General features: G+C 47.3%; 1 long non-coding RNA gene across 1 annotated transcript; it reads right to left on the bottom strand.

Annotated features, from left to right (window-relative positions):
- Positions 1-6647: 6647 nt before the first annotated feature.
- LOC139832176 (uncharacterized) lies at positions 6648-7603 on the bottom strand. The gene is made up of 3 exons (XR_011746851.1): positions 7488-7603; positions 7312-7418; positions 6648-7213 (listed from the first exon to the last, which is right to left on the bottom strand). It is a non-coding gene; the product is annotated as an uncharacterized lncRNA (long non-coding RNA).
- Positions 7604-8430: the final 827 nt, after the last annotated feature.

Below are 8430 nucleotides of genomic sequence, written 5' to 3'. Positions count from 1 at the left end.
CGCATAGGCGAAGCCCTGCCGGAGTTCTCCACCACCACCGTCACCATGCCGTCGTGCTACCGGGATTCCTAGGAGGATCTACTACTTCCGCTGCCCGCTGGAACAGGGAGAAGGACGTCGTCTTCATCCACACCGAACGTGTGACCGAGTACGGAGGTGCTGCCCGATCGTGGCACCGTGATCAAGATCTTCTACGCGCTTTTGCAAGCGGCAAGTGATCGTCTACCGCAGCAATAAGAGCCTACTCTTATAGGCTTTGGAAATCTTCAAGGGTTAGTCTCATTCATCCCCTCGTTGCTCCCATCTTCTAGATTGCATCTTGGCTTGGATTGCGTTCTCGCGGTAGGAATTTTTTTGTTTTCTATGCAACGAATCCCTACAGTGGTATCAGAGCCGTGTCTATGCATAGATGGTTGCACGAGTAGAACACAATGGTTTTGTGGGCGTTGATGCTCTTGTTGTCTTTAGTTTGAGTACTTTGCATCTTTGTGGCATAGTGGGATGAAGCGGCTCGGGCTAACTTTACATGACCGCGTTCATGAGACTTGCTCCTCGTTCGACATGCAACTTGTATTGCATAAGAGGCTTTGCGGGTGTCTGTCTCTCCTACTATAGTGAAGATTAAATTTACTCTTCTATTGACAACACTAGTATCACCGTTGTGGTTCATGTTCGTAGGTAGATTAGATCTTACTCGAAAACCCTAAACCACGTAAAATATGCAAACCAATTAGAGACGTCTAACTTGTTTTTGCAGGGTTTGGTGATGTGATATGGCCATAATATGATGTTGAATATGTATGAGATGATCATTATTGTATTGTGGCAACCGGCAGGAGCCTTATGGTTGTCTTTAATTTTCATGTTGAGTAGTATTTCAAAGTAGTTGTAATAGTTGCTACATGAGGTGAACAACCATGAAGACGGCGCCATGGACCTTGACGCTACGACGACGATGATGGAGATCATGCCCGTTGATGATGGAGATCATGTCCGTGCTTTGGAGATGAAGATCGAAGGCGCAAAGACTAAAGGGCCATATCATATCACATATGAATTGCATGTGATGTTAATCCTTTATGCATCTTATTTTGCTTAGAACGCGACGGTAGCATTATAAGATGATCCCTCACATTAATATCAAGGGATTTCTATTTTCGTGCCCCTGGTTCATTAGTTGTACTCAGTTTTCCCCAGCCCCTTAGTTTTTCCTCAGTTTTCCCCTCCCTCTAGTTTGAAACCCGTCGCAGACGCTCAGACGGGAGGGTTGCCGTCTGGTCAGAGGCCTTCACCGTTACCGGTGACGGCTAGGGAGCCGCGTTGGTGTTGAATTGACCGTTTATTTCGAACTGTGTTGGATCGTTGACTGGAGGAGCTCACCCAAAGCTTTCCACTCCGCCCGATACTGGAGGAGCTCACACACCGCCCCTCCGCCGCCACGCCGTCCTGCCCTCCTACCTTATGGCGTCGTCCGCCGCCGAGCCGCCCCCGTCCCCACCACCACCACCGGGAGGCGGAGAGGGCTCCGCCTCCACCAGATCTGGATCTACCCCTTTCGTGGAGTTTGTATGTCCATCTGGTGTGCCAAATGTTCGCGTCAACCGCGGAGAAGATTGGGAATCGGAGGGATCTAACGCATGGATTCCATCTGGGTAAGCATCGTCTGCCTATGTGAATTAACAGTAGGCAGTTTTTGAGCGCCAATCGTTGTTGCTCAACTAACTGCGTTGCTTTTCGAATAGGATTGATCCAGCGCTGGCTTTTCGGCTGGTGGCTAGGCTGGATTCTAGCTATACGCGTGATTCTAAACGCTATAAGAATGGGTTTTTCTTCCCTGCGGTGGTTGCAACCACCATCTCGTTGAGGGATTTGAAAGCTAACATCTGCGCTCAGTACAGCTGGAGCTCTTACGACGCAGTTCATTTCGAATATTTCAACACGGAGGGAAGATTTGTTCCACTAATTTCCGACGACGATCTGGGAATTCTTTTTGCTTTGAATGCTTCTTGCCGGTTCGGTAAAATTCGTATCCATGTGGACAGGGGCCGGGCATCATCTCTCTCTGGTGCTGGGGCATCATCAGGTGGTCGGGCATCATGTCTCTCTACTGCTGCTGCCTCTTCTAACAGTGTGCGCCGCGGCGCTCCTTGTAGGTCAATAGCAGCACCATCTGTCCCCAGTGCTAGTGGTAGCCAGATCGTTCGTACGGTCGATGTGGAGGACGATGCAGACATTGAGGATCAGCCTCCTCAAGATGATGAGGATGAGTTGATGTTTCCTGAATTGGTAGATCGATGCAGTAAGCAGGCAATGGAGGATCAATACATGGAAGATATTGCTTTTGGTGCCAGATTTGATGACACTGATGATGAAGAGAAGAATGAGAATGATGACAGCCTCGTTTTAGCCGATTACGAAGGTGAAGACTTGCCTACAATTGAGTGGAACAGGGAGAATCCCCAGCTTGTAGAAGGCACCGTGTTTCAAACGATGATGGACTGCCGTAATGCAATTACTACATATCACATTCTCACTAAGAATAATTTTGAGGTTGTTAAAAGTGAGCCAGGTAGGTTCACAATTAAATGCCCATACCCAAGGTGTAGGTTTAGGCTGCATGCATCCACAATGCGCAGAAGCAGCTTGGTTCAGGTACTACGCCAACCAGTTGTGTATTTAGATCACGGTGTAAAATTTGTTATCTATTACTGACATCCCTTATCATTATGTTTCAGGTAAAGAAGAATAAGGAGATCCATAGGTGTCCACCTCTAGGGGGAGAGCCAGAGCTGAAAACAAAGCTAGCGAAGACTAGGTGGTTGGCAGATATAATCCTAGATTGGCTGAGAGAAGATCCTTCACTTGGTCCAACAGCACTCGTAAAAAAGGTGGTTGAGAAGTATAAAATGGAAGTACCTTACATGAGGATGTTCTATGCAAAGGAAATGGCTCTTGACAAGATCAATGGTCCATGGAATGAAAGCTTTCAGTTGCTTTACACTTTCAAAGCTGAAGTGGAGATGGCTAGTCCAGGCAGTGTTGTAGCGATAGACAAGCATACAGTTCCCTACAAATTGAAAAGCGGGAAGGTAATGCACAAGGAATGTTACAGAAGGGCTTTTGTTTGTTTCAAAGCTTGCTTGGAAAGGCTTTTGGACGGTTGCAGGCCTTATTTGGCCGTGGATGCATCAGCTCTTCATGGCAGGTTTAAAGGACAGCTAGTTGCTGCTCTGCAGATTGATGGACATAATTGGATGTTCCCTGTTGCTTATGGGGTTTTGGAGGTTGAGTCACAGGAAAGTTGGACTTGGTTTCTGCAGAATTTGCGCGATCTTATAGGTCATCCACCAGGACTTGTTATCCACACAGACGCTTGCAAAGGTTTGGAGACTGCGGTAGAAGCAGTATTCCCTGGAGTGGAGCATAGGGAATGTATGCGACACTTGGTACAGAATTTTACAAAGAAATTCAAGGGTAAAGTTTTACTGACAACCTATGGCCAGCTTCATACACATGCAGCTCTAGGAAGCATCTGTTTCATTTGGATGTGTTGTATAAACAAAAACCTGGGGTGAAGGAGTACTTGGATGAACATCATGGTAGGGTGTGGTCAAGAAGCCAATTCAATGAAATTTGCAAGGTAGACTATGTAACAAGTAACCTTGCGGAGAGTTTCAATTCAAAGGTCAAGTCATTGAAAGGGCTTATGCTGTGGCAAATATTTGATAAGATTAGGCAGATGATCATGATAAAGATCGATCTGCGTCAAAGAATTGCATCCACAAATTATGTTGGCCATCTCATGCTCCCATCTTTGATTAAGTCTTTGCATGAGAGGGCAAAACAATTGAGGATGCAATGCGTCAGAAAAGGAATGGAGGCTGAGGTAACCTACACTGACAGTCAAAACAGGCAGTGGAGGTATCCAGTGAGTTTGGTTGATAGGACATGCCATTGTAGGGGATGGCAGATCCGTGGGATACCCTGCATACACGCATTGTTTTTCATGAGTGTTATAGGGGGTGAAGATGGTGAAGTTGATCAGTATGTGTCAGAGTATTTCTCTGTTGCCAAATTTAGGGCTGCATATGCTATGAATGTTCCTACCTTGTTGGGAAAAGACCAATGGATGAAAGTCGATCCAGGCTTCAAACTGTACTCTCCAGTATTGACTAGACCGGCAGGTAGGCCGAGGAAGAATAGGATCAGAGCTAGTGCAGAGGGTGGTGCACCGATTCGAAAACGTAAGTGCAAACGTTGTGGAATCCCTGGACACATTGCTAGGCTTTGTAAAAATGGAGTTGACCCAGCTTTTGGAATGGAAGATCAGGCGGGAGCAGAAAATGCAGAGGAGAATGAAGCAGCAATTCAACTTGAGATTGAAGCAACAATTCAACATGAGGTGATTGAAGCAGCAAATGCAGAGGAGATAGAAGCAGCAGTTCAACATGAGGAGATTGAAGCAGCAAATGCAGAGGAGATTGAAGCAGCAATTGAACATGAGGAGATTGAACCGATGGATCGAGAGCAGAGGGAACAGATGGATGTAGAATGGCTTCAACCGATGAGTCTAGAGGAGAGGGAACAGTATAGTCAAGAATGCCTCGAAAGTAGTAAGGCCATGATAGATGCTAACTTCGAAGAGTACATGGCAGAAGAAAAAGCACAAGCTTTGCAGAAGAAGAAGAACAAGAAAGAGGGCAAAAGGAAGGTAGACACCGGTAATATCCCTGGTAGGGTTACCCGGAGTAAGGTGGTGGCCCCGGCGAGTCACACCAGGAGCAAGAGAAAGATTTTATTCTGAACAACTAATTTGAATTTGTATGAACAATTTGTATTGTGGTTCCCTTTGTATTGGGGATCCCTTTGTGTTGAACAATTTGTATTGGGGATGCCTTTGTGTTGAACAATTTGAATTTGTATGAACAATTTGTATTGTGGTTCCCTTTGTATTGGGGATCCCTTTGTGTTGAACAATTTGAATTTGTATGAACAATTTGTATGCCACATTTAAGCCACATTTATCATTTTAGGGTTTTAGGGTTTTAGGGTTTTAGGGTTTTAGGGTTTTAGGGTTCAATTCAAAATAATTCAAAACATGGTGGAACCTTCCCATGGAGCCTTGTTATGTTACCTACAACCTAGAGAAATAATAATGGAAAAGGAAATATAGAGATATGAAGTTTTTATGCCAAAAGCTTCAAAACCACTTCCTAGTCCATGAGCTACTAGATATGAAGATGCAGGGCTTTCTGCTCAATACACCTCCCAAATACCCACTATGCTTACAAACTTTGTCCAAATGAGTCCAAATTCGTCACACTTGTGTATCTTTGAGTTGCAAACAATATCTAGTCGGCCAAAATGTAATATATTGTTCAAATAACACAATTTTACAATTTTTATGCCAAAAGCTTCAATTTCCCTTAGTCCGTTTATTATTTGGGTGCCCCTGTTTTACTTAGTATTACTCAGTTTTCCCCCTCCGGGCCCACTTATTTTACTCAGTCATACTCAGTTTTGCCCTTCCGATAAACATTTCCTCACTTTTCCCCCTCTTAGTTCTACTCAGTTTTCCTAACTTGTACCACTGGCTGATCTCTGATTGGTCGAGATGTATGTCACACGGATCTTGGTTAGTTGAAAGCTCAACGAACGCTTGCACCGTTCGATCATTTATGATCGGACGGCCTGTATCTCTCTCTCTACCACGATGGACGCATACGGAGACAAGAGCAGAGCACATACCTACCAACCACAGCGATCGCATATTCCAGTCGCATCCTCCTCTCTCGTATTTCCTCTCTTACTACGGCGGTCGCGGCGGCGCGGATCTAACCGTGCGTGCGGCGGCGTGCGGCGGCGCAGATCTAACCGTGCGTACGGCGGCGTGCGGCGGCGCGGATCTAGCCGTGCGTGCGGCGGCGTGCGGCGGCGCGGATCTGACCGTGCGTGCGTCGGCGTGCGGCGGCGCGGATCTAACCGTGCGTGCGGCGGCGTGCATCTAACCGTGCGTGCGCCGTGGATCTAAGAGTGCCGGTGAGGATCTAACCGTCAGAAATAGTTGAAATGTCTCTCTCTGTCTCACTTTCGATTCTATTCTCAGATCTGTTGAATGATGAAGAACACCAAGACGGCGGCCGTGCCGACAGTGGTCATCGATGCCACGAACATTGAAGCCATCGCCTACAACATCGCTTCGACGGCGCAGACCCAGCCTTCAATGTCGGAGCCTGTTGATGTCTCACTTCCGGTGCCGAGAGTGCGAATCGATGCCAAGACGATTGAAGCCATCGTCTACAACCGCGCTGCAAAGCCGCCGATCCAGCCCTCCGCAGATCCGTCGCTGATGAAGAACACCAAGACAGCGGCGGTTCAGACACTGGTCATCGATGCCACGAACATTGAAGCCATCGCCGATAACATCGCTTCAACGTTTGATGGCGCAGATGACCACCCCTCAGCCGCCCGTCGTCCCGGCCTTTCTTGCCCATCGCTGCGCGACCGTGTTCGACGCCGCAAATTGGGATAAATTATTATAAATTTGTATTTTTCAATTTCCAAATGGGATAAAATTGTTCGAACTACTACCTCCGTCTCAAAAAAAGCTTCTTCACGTTCTTGATGTGTCCATGTACATCCGTATGTATGATTTGAATTCTATCCCAACTTGATTGGGAAGATATTGATATGTATTTGATCCGGAGGCTGGTACATGCTTTCACTTTTGGGATCCCTTGCTAAAATTATCGTGCACATTACTTAGCACAAGTAGGAAATTGTACACCGAAATACAGTGCTTAGAGCCACAACAAAATACAGTGGTTAGAGCCATCTACTGAATAACAATTCTATACTAAATCGTCTACCAGAACCACATAACTGCTAGGACAGGGATGACACCTAATAAAACTGCACAGATGAATCTACTTTTCTCCTCTCCCATCACTTTTAGTTCATGTTCTAGATTTTCTACCACTTGATCAAATACGGCAAGATCTGTCTCAACTCTCAACTTCTCCTTGCGAATAAGCTCTGAATTCTTCTTTTCTTCATCCACAATACGCTTCAGCTCGAATATCATCAGGTTTTTACGGGCCAATTCATCACCTAAATTGGCCACCTTCTCCTCCAAATCCATCCTCTGGCTACACCACTGGGTTGATTCATCTTGGTATGCAATGTACCATGGATCATCGGCTTGCCTGGCTAACTGTAACAATAATGGAAAAAAGAACAACTGAAATCACCCCAACAGGCCATGGCGGAACTTCAAATTCAACGGTAGTACAGAGAGCTGAAGCTATATACCTGCACTTCCGACGAGGTAGGAGAAGTAGAACGTGGCCACGACATGATCGAATCCCCACCCTCGCCGGTGTACCCGCTACGACGAGACATTGAGGACTATTTCGTACCTGCAAACTCCAATAAATTACGGGAACCGAATCGATTAGGGGGCGGGGGAGGCAGAAGCGGAGGTTTACCAATTGGTGCGCGGAACAAATCCCGGTCGTCGTGGGCGGCGGATCTGCTTGCGGCGGACTTTCCTGCGGTGGGTACAATGCGTGCGGACGAAACAAGTGCTGGAGCCGTGGTTGACGTGCAGCGCTCGATTCGTCCGACGCCGCCGGGGGACAGAGCCGGCGGCGCGACGAGCGCGCGGCCCGCCGCCGGCGATGGCTGCTCCGTCCGACGGTGGGGAACGAGCTGCCAGCGGTTCTCCGGTCTAGCTTAAGAATAATTAATTAGCGAACTTGTTGCTTCTCTCTATGATATTCTCTAAAGACATATATCAGAGCGGCAAGATATGATTTTTTCTCTCTAAATAAATAGACGACCCCACTGGTCATTGGCTGCGGCAGCCCCACAGAGCGGCAAGATATGAGTTTCGCTAAATAAATAGACGACCCCACTGGTCATTGGCTGCGGCAGCCCCACAGAGCGGCAATATATGTCTTTTCCTGAAAAATAGACTACCCCACTGGTCATTGGCTGCGGAGGCCCCACAGAGCGGCAATATATGAGTTTCTCTAAATAAATAGACGACCCCACTGGTCATTGGCTGCAGCAGCCCCACAGAGCGGCAATATATGTCTTTTCCTGAAAAATAGACGACCCCACTGGTCATTGGCTGCGGAGGCCCCACAGAGCGGCAATATATGAGTTTCCCTAAATAAATAGACGACCCCACTGGTCATTGGCTGCGGCAGCCCCACAGAGCGGCAATATATGTCTTTTACTGAAAAATATACGACCCCACTGGTCATTGGCTGCGGCAGCCCTATAGAGCGGCCCCATTTGTCATTGGCAGCACCGCGTATAAAATCATGAAATAAAACGGCCCACACGTCAGCGATAGATGGATGGCTGCTCCGACGTGTCTCCTGACCCTACCCGTCAGCACGAGACGGTCAGGGAGGAGCTGCC

This window comes from Lolium perenne, chromosome 6 (genome assembly GCF_019359855.2).
Source record: "Lolium perenne isolate Kyuss_39 chromosome 6, Kyuss_2.0, whole genome shotgun sequence".
Lineage (NCBI taxonomy): Eukaryota > Viridiplantae > Streptophyta > Magnoliopsida > Poales > Poaceae > Lolium > Lolium perenne.
This window is presented reverse-complemented; position numbering and strand designations above follow the sequence as displayed.